We start from the raw sequence: 14,804 nt of genomic DNA on the forward strand, positions 1-14,804 counted from the left end.
CATTTCATAGCAGGGCACGATATTCCGTTGAAATTAAAGAAGCAGATGCTTGAATACAAACACTCGTAAGAAGATTTATTGAGAGAAATGATGTCGAGTATTTACGAGGATTGCCCATTATTTTGAATGAACGTCATGTTTTAGATTTTTCGTAATGAACTTATATCTTTTTTTTCATTTTAACATTTTTACTGAAGAAAATAAACATTATTTTTATTTTTAGTCTTTCATTAATGCTTTTAACTAAGCCTGAAAAGTGAGAGAGATGAGATTGGAAATGCGAACGAGTTTAAAATGAGAATTGCTCTTTACTGAACATTGCTGCTTACTTTGTTGGTGGGACGTCGATATTTCAGAATCTCCACACAAGGTGTCCTGGTCCTCTCTGCCTCTTTCCAGGATCCTCTCTACATCTCGAGATAGAGGGTGAGGGAGCGGATATGGGGCACTCTAACACCCTGCTTGGCCCTTTATGTACTATTGCAGGATGTTTCTCCTGGAATGGGAGAAGAGGAGGGACGGAGTGAGGGTGGGAGTGGGTGTCCCTATTGTTAATGCTGGTATAGGGGAAGGGGGAAGGGTGAGATGTCCGGAGGGAGTCTGACCACAGTGTTGTATCCATGCAGTAGTATTAGTGTGCTTGAGATGCAATGATTGTGAAAGTCATAGAGCCCGACAGAAAAGGTTGGGGAGGGAATGTGCTGAATTCAACAGTGAGTGTGGTCGTGCTTGAGCCTTATTTGGAGATAAAGTGTGAGCCTTGTTCGGGGGTAGGTGTTATAACAGATAAACAGTGAGTGCCAGGGAGCAGAAGTATATGGTGATACTTATCCTGGCAAAGTGTGGGGAAAGAATATTGATGCTTGTCCTGTATTGCTGACCAATTCTTCAGATCATCTCAGCGTTGAGGTGAGTCTCCCTGAACGTCTTGTCCAAGTCTATCGCTAATAACGCCACAGACCCTTTCCCTCACTTCCCACAGAATCAGTTTGGGTGGATGTTACAAATAGCAAGGAGAAGCAAACATTAGTGTGTCATATATCAAAACCAAATCTGTCACTTAAATATTTTACACCATATGCTCTGGAAATTAGGTTTACAAGTATATGTAAGGGGGAGCAATGACACAGTGATATTATCGCTGGGCTCTTAACCTAGAGACACAGGTAATATTCTGGGGACATTAATTCAAATCCTGCCATGGCAGATGGTGGAATTTGAATTCAATGTGTATCTGGAATCAAGGGTTTATGATGACCAGGAATCCATTGGCGATTGTTGGAAAAACTCATCTGGTTCACTGATGTCCTTGAGGGAAGTATACTGCTGTCCTTACCCGGTGTGGCCTGCATGCGACTCCAGACTCAAGACAACGCTGCTGACTCTTAACTGCCCTCTGGTTTGGGCAATAAATACTGGTTATCCAGCGACACCGTCATCCTGTGAATGAGTAACAAATAATCGTGGGTGCTGCAGTAATAATGATGGTCTCACGTTGCACCGAAACTGCAGTGACGATTAATGCTGTGAAGAATAACTTCCGTAAGTGTGTATTAGGTAGGTTGAACAGTACTTTGTGAACCAAACTAGAGAGCAGTTTATTTCAGATTTGGTGCTGTGTTGTCAGGAGGACTAATTAATAACCTTGCTCTGAAGCAGCTGTTGAAGAATAGTGACATCAATATGTTGCATTTTTACACGGCGTCTGAATACAATATCGAAGGTTTGAACATTCTGGTCAAACATCATGGAAGCCCCGAGGCGAGAGGGTCAAGTACGCTCCAATGAATTGGGCAAGTATAATATAACATTGGGAGAAGCAATGATTGTGAGAGATTTGGAGCCCGACAGCTCGGAGAAAGGCCCTTCAGCCCAAACTGGTCCATTCCGAACAAAATGTCGATTTGCATTAACCCCATTTCCCTGCCCTTGCCCCATATCCTTCTTATTCTTTCCTATCCGTGTATTTGTCCAAATGCATTTTAAATTTTGAGAATGTATCCCTCTCAACCACTTCTGCTGGCAGCTCATTCCATGTGTATACCACCCTGTGTGTAAAAGAAATTGCCCCTCAGGTTCCCTTTTACTCTTTCCCCTCGGATCTTAAATGATGCCCTCTAGTTCGTGGGTTGCTCAATCCTGTGGTAAAAAAGACTGACTGCATTCACTCTATCCATGCTTCCCATGATCTTATACACTTCTATCAGATCCCCCTCAGTCTCATACACTCTAAAGTAAAAACTCCTAGCTTGCCCAACCTCTCACTATATCTCAGACCATTGAGTCCGGGCATCCTCCTTATAAATTTCTTCGGCACTATTTCCAGTTTAATAACATCCTTCCTATAACAAAGTGAACAACACTGAACATAACACTACCAGTATTGCCTCACCAGCATCCTGTTTAACTGCAACATAATTCCCTAATTTCGATACTCATTACTCTGCCTGATGAAGGCCAGTGTGACAAATGCCTTTTTCACTGCGCTATCTACCTGTGATTCCACTTTAAGAGAACATTAAACCTGAATTCCAAGGTTCCTTTTTCTCAATACACTCCTTAAGACCCTGCCATTCACCATTGAACTCCTACCTTGATTTGACTTTCTAAAATGGAAGAACTTACACTTATTTCTATTAAACTCCATTTGCCATTTCTCGGCCCACTTCCTCACCTGATCAAGGCACTATTGTAATTTCTGAAATTTTTTGACAATCTTCCTCACTGTCCACGATAAAACCTATTTTAGTGTCACCTTGAAGCTTATAATTCATTTCCTGTACATTCTCATCTAAATCATAGATGTGTGTAATATTTAACTTTTTATATATACGATATACATGCATAAAACAAACAGTAAAAGTCCCAGAACAGACCCCTGAGGCATTCCACTCATCACAGGCCTTCATTCCGACAAGCATACTTACACTATTACTATGCTTCCTACCATCAAGCAAATTTTGGATCTGATTTGCCCGCTCCCCCTCAATTCCATATGATCTAAACTTCCAGAGCAGCCTACCATGTGGAAACTTAATGAAGGCCTCACTGAAATCCCTATACTCTACATACACCACAATGCCCTTGTCAAAGTTACTGGTCATTTCACCAAAGCACTCTCACAAATTTTTGAGCCATGTTCCCCCATGCACAAAGACATGCTGACTGCTCATAATCACACCCTGCCTTGCCAAATGCATGTATATCGTCTCTCCCAGAGTCTTGTCAAGAAACTTACCTACTAGAGATGTCAGGTTTACTGGTCTATAGTCCCAGGTTTTTCTTTGTAGCTCTTCTTGAATAAGGGCACCGCATTCGCTACCCTCCATCCCTCCGGGACATAACCCGTTGGCTACTGATGATACAAAAGTACCAACCAGGGCCCCCACTATTACTTCTCTGCCCTCCTGCAGTGTTCCTGAATATATCTGGTCAGGACCAGGAGATTTATAGAAATACTGCATAGTCTGAAAGATATGACTACTTATTTCAGGTGAAAACACCAAAGAGTGAGTAAGTGACTCAATGATGATTAACATAACAAATTAAAGAAGATATTAATCACAGGAAGTGATTTCAGAAGAATTCCAGACATTGTGGAATCCTTAGAATTCTCAGAAAATTGCAATCCTGAAAAGGAGGGCCATGAAACTGATCAGGAAATCAAAAAGCGAACATGCATGCAAACAAACAGGAACGCAAAGACCAAAAAAATCTATGATCTATATTTCAAAAGAAAAAAAAAACGTCAAATGTGGAAATTTGCAATCGGGAGAGACGAGTTTATGTTGGATAACACGGAAATAGCAAAGTAAATGACCAGTTACTTCACATCTGTCTTAATGGAGTAAGATCCAGAAAATCACCCAGAAATGTGAAGTGATTGTATAGGACTTGTGGAAGTAAAAACATAAAGTCAATTCATATCAGTAACAAGGCAATATTGAACATGCAGGTGGATTGAGCATTGCTAAGCTTGACAAACCAGATGTACTTCATACCAAAATCTTCAGAAATAAATCACAAATAGAAGTATTGATTGCATTGTCGATGACTGCGTTCTATTTTCCTGTACATTCTGCAGATTCTGGAAGCTGTTGTAGATACATGAACATTAGTAAACGTGATCCATGCACTATAGATGAATGATAGGGATCCAAGCATCTACAAAGGGAAGAAGAGAAAATGTAGAGAACTGCTGACAAATTAACTTGACATTTAATAGAACATAGAACATAGAAGAATACAGCGCAGTACAGGCCCTTGGGCCCTCGATGTTGCGCCGATCCAAGCCCACCTAAACTACACTAACCCACTATCCTCCATATACCTATCCAATGCCCTCTTAAATGCCCATAAAGAGGGAGAGTCCACCACTGTTACTGGCAGGGCATTCCATGAACTAACGACTCGCTGAGTGAAGAACCTAACCCTAACATCTGTCCTATATCTACCCCCCCTTAATTTAAAGCTATGCCCCCTTGTAATACCCGACTCAATACGCGGGAAAAGGTTCATACTGTCGACCCTATCTAACCCCCTAATCATCTTGTACACCTCAATCAAGTCACCCCTAAACCTTCTTTTCTCTAGTGAAAACAGCCCCAAGTGCCTCAGTCTTTCCTCATACGATTTTCCTTCCATACCAGGCAACATCCTGGTAAACCTCCTCTGCACCCGTTCCAATGCCTCCACATCCTTCCTATAGTATGGCGACCAAAACTGCACACAATATTCCAGATGCGGCCGTACCAGAGTCTTATACAACTGCATCATGACCTCAGGACTCCGGAACTCAATTCCTCTACCAATAAAAGCCAGTACGCCATATGCCTTCCTCACCGCACTATTTACCTGGGTGGCAACTTTCAGAGATCTGTGTACATGGACACCAAGATCCCTCTGCTCATCCACACTACCAAGTATCCGACCATTAGCCCAGTACCCCATCTTTTTGTTATTCTTCCCAAAGTGAATCACCTCGCACTTAGCTACATTGAATTCCATCTGCCACCTTTCTGCCCAGCTCTGCAGCTTCTCTATATCCTGCTGTAACCTGCCACATGCTTCCTCACTGTCAACAACTCCTCCGACTTTCGTATCATCCGCAAACTTGCTCACCCAACCTTCTAACCCCTCTTCCAGGTCATTTATAAAAATGACAAACAGCAATGGTCCCAAAACAGATCCTTGCGGAACACCGCTAGTGACGGCACTCCATGAAGAAACTTTGCCATCAACTACTACCCTCTGTCTTCTTCCATCCAGCCAATTCCTAATCCAAACCTCCAACTCACCCTCAATGCCATATCTCCGTATTTTCTGCAGTAGCCTACCATGGGGAACCTTATCACGCCTTACTAAAATCCATATATACCACATCTACCGCTTTCCCCTCATCAACCTCCTTCGTCACCTTTTCAAAGAATTCAATAAGGTTTGTGAGGCACGACCTGCCCTTCACAAAACCATGCTGACTATCCTTGATCACATTATTCCTATCCAGATGTGCATAAATCCTATCCCTTACAATTCTCTCTAAGACTTTGCCCACAACAGAAGTGAGACTCACCGGCCTATAGTTATTAGGGCTATCCCTACTCCCCTTTTTGAACAAGGGAACCACATTTGCTATCCTCCAGTCTTCTGGGACTACTCCTGTAGACAAAGAGGACATAAAAATCAAGGCCAATGGCTCTGCAATCTCCTCCCTTGCTTCCCAGAGAATCCTAGGATAAATGCCATCAGGCCCAGGGGACTTATCTATTTTCACCTTTTCCAGGATTTCCAACACCTCTTCTCTACATACCTCAAAGCCATCCATTCTACTTATTTGTGCCTCAGTATTCACATCGACGACAATGCCCTGTTCCTGAGTGAATACTGAAGAAAAGTATTCATTCAGTGTCTCCCCAATCTCTTCCGCCTCCACACGCAACTTCCCCCTACTATCCTTGACTGGACCTATTCCTACCCTAGTCATTCTTTTATTCCTAACATACCTATAGAAAGCCTTAGGGTTTTCCCTAATCCTATCTACTAAGGACCTTTCATGTCCCCTCCTTGCTGCTTTTAGCTCTCTCTTCAGGTCCTTCCTGGCTACCCTATAACTCTCAATCGCCCCAATTGAACCTTCACGTCTCATCTTGAGGTAGGCCGCCCTCTTCCATTTAACAAGGGATTCCAATTCCTTATTAAACCACGGCTCCCTCGCACGACCCTTTCCTTCCTGCCTGACAGGTACATAATTATCAAGGACACTCAATAGTTGCCCCTTGAACAAGTTCCACATATCATTTACACTCTTGCCTTGGAGTCTACTTTTCCAAGCCACACATCCTAAGTCATGCCTCACCGCATCATAATTTCCCTTACCCCAACTATAACTCTTGCCCTGTAGTACACACTTATCCCTCTCCATCACGAGTGTAAAAATCACCGAATTATGGTCACTATCCCCAAAGTGCTCACCTACCTCTAATTCTAACACCTGGCCTGGTTCGTTACCCAGAACCAAATCCAGTATGGCCTCTCCTCTTGTTGGCCTGTCTACATATTGTGTCAGGAAACTCTCCTGCACACATTGAACAAACACTGACCCATCTAACGAACTTGAGCTATAGCTTTCCCAATCAATATCAGGAAAGTTAAAGTCCCCCATAACAACCACCCTATTACTGTCACTCATCTCCTGAATCACCTTCCCAATCCTTTCTTCAATGATTCTAGGACTATTAGGAGGCCTGTAAAAGACTCCTAACAGGGTGACCTCACCTTTCCTATTCCTAACCTCAGCCCAAACTACCTCAGATGGCAAGTCCTCATCCATCGTCCTTTCCACCGCTGTAATACTATCTTTGACAAGCAATGCCACACCTCCCCCTCTTTTACCCCCACCTCTGACCCTACTAAAACATTTAAATCCCGGAACCTGCAACAGCCAATCCTGTCCCTGTTCTAGCCATGTCTCCGTAATAGCCACAACATCGAAGTCCCAGGTACCAACCAACGCTGCAAGTTCACCTACCTTATTTCGTATACTTCTTGCATTGAAGTATACACACTTCAAGCCACTTCCCTGTTTACAGGCACCCTCCTTGGAAATTGATCCCATGTTCCTCACCTCCCTACACTCCAGGCCCTGCACCCTGAAGCTACAATCTGGGTTCCCATGCCCCTGCCGAGTTAGTTTAAACCCCCCCCCCCAAGAGCACTAGCAAACCTCCCCCCAAGGATACTGGTTCCCCTCAGGTTCAGGTGTAGACCATCCTGTTTATAGAGGTCCCACCGTCCCCAGAAAGAACCCCAGTTATCCAAAAACTGGAACCCCTCCCTCCTGCACCATCCCTGAAGCCACGCATTTAATTGTTCTCTCTCCCTATGCCTCGAATCTCTATCACGTGGCACGGGTAACAAACCAGAGACAACAACTCTGTTTGTTCTAACTCCAAGCTTCCAACCTAGCTCCCTGAAAGCCTGTCTAACATCCTCAGCAGGAGAAAGTGAGGTCTGCAGATGCTGGAGATCAAAGTTGAAACTTTATTGCTGGAACAGCACAGCAGGTCAGGCAGCATCCAGGGAACAGGAGATCCTCAGCACTCCTCCTACCTATGTCGTTGGTGCCAATGTGGACCACGACTTCGGGTTGCTCCCCCTCCCCCTCCAGGACCCGGAAAACACGATCAGAGACATCACGTACCCTTGCACCTGGGAGGCAACATACCAAACGTGAGTCTCTCTCGTTCCCACAAAACCGCCTATCTGTGCCACGAACTATCGAGTCCCCAATTACTACTGCTCTGCTCTTCTTCACCCTTCCCTTCTGAGTAACGGGGACAGGCTCTGGGAACTGTTGGAATCTATTATATAGGATGTGATATTGGATATTTAGACATTAACAGCAAACTTTGAGAGACACAGCATGTATTTCTGAAAGGGAAATCATACTTGACAAACTTTGGAATTGTTTGAAGTTGATTCTTACAGCATAGATAATGGGGATCCAGTAGAATTGACATATTTTAGATTATCAGAAGACTTTCTATAAGAACTCACACAGTGAGTTCGAAAATGCAATGAAGTGAAGCGTATTTGGAGGAATATATGTAAGTGGAAACTTAAAGTTTGGTTTGCCTTCCTTTAAGGGAGTCAGAATATAGACGTAAAGACATGTTGAAGCAGTTTCACAGAGTGTTGGTGAAACTTTACCTGGAGTATTGAGAACAGTTTTGGTGACCAAATCTGAGAAAGAATATACTGACCACAGAGGAAGTGTAATGGACATTACCCAGATAAATCCCTCAGATGGCGAGATTGCGTGATGAGGAAACTCGGTCTATGTTCTCTAGAGTTCCAAAGAATCAGCTTGGGTCACTGTGAACTTTATAAAACTCACAAAACATACGACAAGTTGGAAATTAACAGGAAATTTATCAGGTTGTCTAATCCCCCTTCAAGGCAAATAATGGCAGGATAAGGGACTGCAATAAAGTCCCTGCAATAAAGAGGAAATTCTGCGCGTGGAGGGGACTGACTAACACAGGGCAAGGCAGGACAAGATTACAGAGAATCCCCAGATAACCTACAAGTGTGTCAAGTGGAACAGAATAACCAGTGAACACGTAAGACTCATTAGTGACTTGCCAAGTTGCATCTAAATCAACTTTAGTAGCAGGAGGAAGAGGGGAGTGGTAGAAGGCTGTTTTTGTGACTGGAGGCTAGTGTACCGCGGGCATCAATGCTGGGTCCCTTATTATTTGTGATTCGGAGGTGCTAGTGTTGGGCTGGGGTGGACAAATCTAAAAATAGCATAATACCAGACTATAGTCTAACAGGTTTATTCAGCAGCACTAGCTTTCGAAACGCTGCTTCTTCATCAAAGTGCACAACCACGTGATGTAACTGATGTTGAGAGATTTTTAACCTTATTATTTGTGGTATTCATGAATGATGCAGCTATGAATATGGACGAGGGGTGGGGTGTGTAATAAATAAGTTTGTATTTGATACAAAGATTGGCCGAGTGGTTGGCAGTGAGGAGGAAAGCCTTATGTTACAGGTAGATATTGATGGAATGGTCAAATGGGTGAATCAATGGCAGATGGAATGTAACCCTAATAACTGTGAGGTAATGCACTTTGGAAGAAGGAACCAGTCAGGGGAGTACTCAATGAATGTCAGAACACTAGAAAGCTCTGAGGGTGCTTCTCCAGACATCGCTGAATGTGTCTGCACAGGTTAATACACTATCTGGGAAAGGCTAGGGGAATGTAAACATAGCCTTTATTAATGGAGGCATAGATTATAAGAACTATGCAGAACATTGGTGAGGGCAAGATGGAATACTGTGTGTAGTTCTGGGAACAACATTACAGGAAGGATGTAATTGTAGTGGAGAGGGTGCAGAGATGTTCCCAGCGATGGAACATATCAGCTATGGAGAGAGGCTGAATAACCTCAGGTTGTTTAGTTTGGAGGAGAGAAGGCTGTGAGATCTGTGATTCAGAAGGATAGGATTACGAGGTACATGGACAAGGTTGAATAAACAGCAGTTGTTGCTGTTACTCAAAGGGCCTGTGATTGGATGAGGAGGATGTAAAAATGTTCCAAGGTGATTGAGACAAGTGGAGTGACTGGGCTAATATGTGGGAGGTGGAGAGTAATGGGGGAGATGAGATGTTGTGTACTTTGATGGGAACAATGCACTGGCAGCCTCTCATTTGAAAAATGAGTGGTTGAAAAATGTTGCACTGTAAATGAACTTAAGCTGCATTTTTGTTTATTTCTGCGTAGCCCTCCGAGTCCATGTGTGGCAGTGAGTTCTCAAGCCAGAAGTCAATACTGGGAATGGCATTGGCACGCTGACCATTGTATGTAGGCCAAGCAGGTGGGGAACTGTAACTTTGAAAGGAATCGGGATCTCCCTGTACACCAATCACTGAAAGCAATATTGCAGGAGCAGAAAGCAGGAAGGAAGATAAATGCTGTATTCACCTTCATTTCAGGGGGATTTGAGTACAGGAGTAAATGTATCTTACTGCAGCTGTACAGGGCCTTGCTGAGACCCCATCTCGAACATTGTGCAGATTTGGCCTCTTTTCCGAACAGACGACCAATCTGACATTGAGGGAGAGCAGCAAAGGATGATGAGACTGATCTCTGGGATGACAGACTTGTTGTGGGAGCAGAGTCTGGGGCAACTGGACATGTCCTCAATGGAGTTTATGAAAATGAGTGGAAATCTCAGTGAAATATATAACACTCTGACAGGGCGAGACAGATTAGAAGCAGGGATGGTAATTCCCCTGGCTGGGATCTCTAAAACAAGGCGCCACAATATTAGGTACAGATAGGCCACTTTGCATTGAGATGAGAATAAATGCCTGCACTCGGAGACTGGCGAACCAGAGGTACTCTCTCCCAGATCAGGCTGTGGAAGTCAAGGGGCTGATTATAAATAAGGATTTCTGGAAACTAAAGGGATAGGGAGAGAGCAGGAGTATGGTGTGAAGATAGAAAATCAGCTATCATTCCAGGTTGTTCTCCAATAACGCAATAACTGTGTTCCTGTGCAACACTGTGTTGTAGAAAATCGTGCAATATTAATAATGGGGTCTATGGAAAAAAGAGGGTAAGTGGCGAACCCCCAAAAATATCAGTAAAAACCAAAAATTGAATTTGATCTAACACACAATAGGACAGTCTAAATAAATATTTAAATGACATGTTGTAATGGAACAGTGCTGTAAATGTAACGCTTTCACACGACAGTCCCTCACTGGAGCACTGTATCTTTCACCACAATCTTCACCAGAAAGCGCGCGGGGGCTGACTGACCATGTGATGCCGAAGCCGAATTCCAGTTCTATCCAAGATTCTCCCCACAGTTTGAAATAAAGTTATTTCGAAATATAAACTACAATTCCCAGTTTCAGGCTCAGTTCCAAGGCCTGCAGAGCCGATTGCATTCCTGTTTTTGCTGAACACGTTGATTGTACCTTTTTAGACAGAGGGTTTCTGAGGCAGACTTTACTGTTCAGCTGGTGCCCGCCAAGGAATCGCGTCACAGTCAATGCGACATCACTTTATAGAAAAAGGTTCATGAATTGCACTGCAGCCGAAATGTATTTAATCAACACGCGTGATCAGTGAACTGCCTGCACATAGAATTAAGGCGCAAAACTGATGGGCTGAATGGACTACAGCAGTTCTCATTTTATGTTTCACAATGTTTAAACATATTAAGGGATATGTATATTGTATGGGGAAATCTGCGTTGAGGAGATGTTCGGTCATTAACTAGAATAGGGAAAGCTCAATGAGTTGTATGACGTATTCCTTTCCCGATGCTTCTGTGCAGCGTGTGGGAAAGCTCTGTAAATGTTGTCACAAGCTCTCAGCTGTTAGGAAGGAGGTTTCTGCAGGGTCGACAGGATTGTGTTTCCCGTTCCCTTTTCTGATAACGAGGCTGGTGTCGGCTGTTCTCTCCGGGTTTATCCGTTAAGACCTTGGAGCAGTTTGATACAATTGAGTGCCTTGCTTGCCCGTTTCAGAGACCATTGAAGAGTGTGTCACATGTCTGTGTGTCTGGAGTCACTTTTAGGCCAGACAGGAAAGCACGGGAGATTCACTTTCTGAAAGTACACTGGGGAAGGAGATCGACATCTATAATCGACATTGAATACACGATCACTATTACTGACACCAGGTATTAGATCTCGATATTTTATTAATTGTTTTTAGCTTGCACAAGTTGCCAGAGAATTATCCTGGTCTGGATTAGCAATCCAATGACAATTCCACAACAGCACCATCTCCACATGGGGGCCTATCAGAAACCACACGGAACCGATTATTTCTGTGCTGAGTGACAGCTCTACCAAACAGAACCCCAACCAATTTGACTGGCGTGATGGGACTGAGGGCGTGGTAATTGGTCCCATTGTAATTATTCCCTTCTTAGAGGATGGAACATAGTTGAGTAACTACCCACATTAGGAGAAAGTGAGGACTGCAGTTGCTAATTACTCACATTGCCAGGGAGTTGTCAGAGTTGGAGCTGGAATGAATCAGCTTCCTCAGGTATACGGCTTGTTTTGTAGCAAAAGTCCTCAGTCCTATTGCAGGAATGGTGTCAGTGCCAAATGCCTTTGTCGTATCTACAGTGTCCAGCTGTTGCTTCATGTCACGTGCAGTGAATTGAATTGGTTGAAGACGGGCATCTGTGATTCTGAGGGTATCATAGTGAGGGTGAGGTGGGTAATCGACTCAACACTTCTGGCTGAGGATGGTGCAGATACTGTATCTTTTACATGGATGCACAGGGCAGTTCCATTATTTAGGATGGGGATGTTTGTGGTGTCCTCTCCTCCAGTAAGTTGTTTAATGGTCCATCGACTTTTATGCATGGATTTGACAGGACGAGAGAGCTTATATCTGATTTGTTAGTGTTGGGATCATCTCTCTTTCTCTGTATTAGATGTTAGTCCTGCTGTTCGTAGTGTAAACAGAAAAGTGCGGTAGCTTTAATGGATTGTAGTAGGTGTAGGTGCACGTGATTCCGACCTGACCATGTTCACCCACACTCGTCACTGACCCATGGATCGGCTTCATGGAAACGGTAGATGGATGGACTATCCTGGGAGAAAGGTTACAGATCGTCATTGAAATCTACCGCATCAGATGAAAACCCAGTTTTAGCTGCAATATCTACAATTCAATTCGACTAACTGTCCCCAGTTCACACCTACACCTATTCACCCAACAGCCCTGTATTCAGTGACCTACTCTGGTTTCTGATGCGGAAATACTTCCATTTTCATATTCTCATTCTGCTGGAAGTCTTTCCTTTGTGTCACGCTTCCAATTTGTTACATAAACAATATCCATTTAAGGTACTAATCTGAAACTTTTCCTTTCAGTAATGTCATCTTCTGTATTTGAAGTGAATGTGTTTATTTCTGTTTTTCTCCCTGACCATGATTCAGAGCTCTGCAGTATCAGTGATGCCAGCCTTATGCAGTTTCAGAGTCAAGGAACTTGTCACCATGCGTTACTGTTCAGTTCCCAGTGTATGGCACTCCATGTTGGACAGGATGTTTTGGCATCTTTGACAATACGTCGTTGGAAATTGTTCATAATTAGAAATTGCTGAAGAAATTGCTAAAAATGTTGTAGAATTTTCTGGAGTGAATACAGAGTTAAACTTTCAGGTCCAGTGGACCTTCTATAAAGTTTTTTTTTATTTTTATTTCCAGTATCCAAAATTATTTATTTAATTGAAAAATTGTTCTGTGCCTATTCATTTCTGGAGAAACTCAGCAGATCTGTCAACATCTGCGGAGACAGAGAAACAGAGTTTGCGTTTCCAGTCCAGTGTGACAATTCTTCAAAACTGAATACAATTGCAAAATGGTCTTTTAGTCACTTGCCAGATGTGGAGGATGGGTAGCAGGGAAAAGAGAGTGTGGCAAAAGAAAAACGGGCTTTTAGCAGTGGTGAACGAAAATATTCTGTTTAACGGATCGAATTTAAGGTGTGAATGGGGGAAAGGGGTTTTCTCTATTGAATGCAAGATAAAAAAGACACAACCACACAAAGTTATGCCGAGGCCATGAGGGAGAATATTGACCATGTGGTATAATATTGATCTGGCCACAGATACGTTTTCACTGTCGTTGTCATCACTCCCTTTAGATAAAGGAATTCAGGTGTTTGACTTCTTATTGGCACTAGTAAGCGTTTCATGTTGCGTTAGTATAGTAATAGGGAGAAAAAACAAATCACAGTATGAGGTTTGGGCTGAATATTAGTTACCTGTCATACACTAATTGCTTACATTATAACGAGGGTATTGGGGCACCTTTCCACATTCTGTCCACCGTGGGGTCCATAAGACTTGAAAACTTCTAAAATAATGTGCCACCATGCAAGATAACTGAATTTGGAAAATGTATCTACCAGGAATTTGAGAGGGTACACTGGGAGTGGGGGTGGGGGGGGGTGTGCAATAAACATTCAAAATACTATATTATTTACTATAGTTCAAGGCTTTGGCTAGTATAAGCCTCCCGTGAGTGTCAAATACAATCTAGTCGGTTAAATGGAAGATTCTTTTTATCCATTATGGCTTCTCCCCTCCTCGTAATATTAAAAGACGAGAAATAAACCCGATCAAGCCCGACCTGCTGTAATGTCAAATGTTCCTTGTCATCAAGGTGCATCAACTGCAATAGGACAACACCCACCCTCTCTTCTTAAGACAAGAAAGTAATTTTTTCCTCTTTTCTGGCCAATGGCTCACCTTAATCCTCCAGGTAGACCATTTAAGCACATCATTACCCAGAACACACTGTAGCAATATTTGAACTCGAGAGAAGAAGAGCTCGAATTACTGATCATTAATAAACAATGTCTCATAGAGCTTAAAACTACACAATCTAAGGCTACTACAACTGCCAACTCTCAAAACTTTCAAAAACTAAGCATTTTAATTAAATGGCTGGGATGGAGTGGGTGAGGGAACCACTTTGCCCGTGCTGTGATGCAGAGCCGAACAAAGCAGACCTTCCAGATCGCCACCATCTTGGATTTCCCCTTAACATTTTATCGATATTAACATTTCATTTTGCATTTTATTCATGGATGTGCTAGAGCAGTGTGATTTTTACCACTGTCAGCATTTCCCCAACACTGCACATTCCCGCCATTCCCCGATAATCCTTAACTCTGTTATTCTTTATGAACCTTCTGTCTGTGTCTCAAACATATTCAATATCTCTGCCTCCAATGCTCTGCAGGGAACA

The sequence above is a fragment of the Chiloscyllium plagiosum genome, unplaced genomic scaffold (assembly GCF_037043375.1).
Source record: "Chiloscyllium plagiosum isolate Xiang-an unplaced genomic scaffold, Cpla_swu_hap1 HiC_scaffold_13, whole genome shotgun sequence".
In the NCBI taxonomy this organism is placed as follows: Eukaryota; Metazoa; Chordata; class Chondrichthyes; order Orectolobiformes; family Hemiscylliidae; genus Chiloscyllium; species Chiloscyllium plagiosum.